Raw genomic sequence first — 1,404 nt, 5'->3', positions numbered from 1 at the left:
AAAGCGTTCTACCCGATTTGCGCAGATTAGCGATTTTCTGGGAAATCGGTTCCCAAATTTTGGGTGATTGATCAGAAATTAAATGTTTATAAATGTGAATTATATTTAGAATTGTTCTACATATTTTTCTTGATTTTTGAGTTGTTCGTACGGTGGAGATCGAAATCTTTAATGGCAGAAGAAATTTGCGTTTTTGTTGTTCTTTTACATTCTTGGTCTGTAAATAATTTTTTTATTTTTATTTTTAGATAGAATGTATAGGAATTCTTTTATAATGTAATATTAATAGAAATTAGGTTTTCTATTTTATTTCACTCAAAGTTGAAGTAGAAAGCGCAAGGAGGAGATTTGCGCAGATTAGGGTTCGGTCATCTGCGATTTGCAGTTTTGGAAACTGCATACTACGATCTAACTTTTGTTTTGTAGGGTAGCTGTCCTACGAACAACCCTCCTACTGATTCTTGAATGTCTTGTTTTAGTAATTTAATTTCAGATCATGTTCTTGAATTAAATCTTGAATTAAAAATCAAACCCTAGACCCACTCGAACCAGATTTGACCAAGCTGGTTGGACCGAATCCATGGTTCGATAAGGGTTGTTCTCAGCCCTAATTTTTCACTAATGGGTCCAGGAGTTGGTGGTTAATTGCAAGATGCAATTCAGCCCACACGTGTAAAACCCAATTTTAATATGTTAAAACTGCTTTAGCCCAATTTCAGCATAAAAGCTATATGGGCCGAATTGCTCTTTGCAATTCAGCCCATATACATAGATTATATTAATCAGTAATATTATGAATCTTTATGGGCTTTAATTATGGGTTTTACAGTTATTAATTGATTGGATCAATTATGATGTTCCTGCATGTGATGTATGCATGTATGATGTGCAACATTCATGAGCCATGAGTGCTTGGCCCATGCTGAAAAGACAGTGGCTCTTGCGCACACCATGGTTGAATGCACATCACTGTCATGGTGTCCTTAAGATCATTGGATGATCTCCCTTCATGGTGGGCCCCACACCAGCTTTCTCCCCAAAAGGAACCGTGCGGATCCCTAGCCGTTTAGGGCCCATCTAAAATCTAGCTTTATAAAAGCCAGTGGGAGCCACTTTGGTTTGACCTAAATTAAACTAGGGCGTAATATTTCATTCCCTCCATTGAAATATGAGTGCATGTGATAGGGAGATTCATATGATGAACTCTCTAAAGGCCTTCCATCATTAGCATGAAGATGGGTCATTCAGTAATGAGGAAACACTATAAAATTGGACTATCCATTTGTTGTTGGATCTGTTGGATTGTTTTATAAGATGATAGAAGCGTCATAGACCGATGTGGGAGGGGCCTATCCTAAAATGGAAGACTCTCTCACGGTATCTTGGCGTTCCCGAATATGATGG

Source organism: Nelumbo nucifera, chromosome 4, assembly GCF_055504915.1.
Source record: "Nelumbo nucifera cultivar China Antique chromosome 4, China Antique-T2T, whole genome shotgun sequence".
Classification (NCBI taxonomy): Eukaryota; Viridiplantae; Streptophyta; class Magnoliopsida; order Proteales; family Nelumbonaceae; genus Nelumbo; species Nelumbo nucifera.
This window is presented reverse-complemented; position numbering follows the sequence as displayed.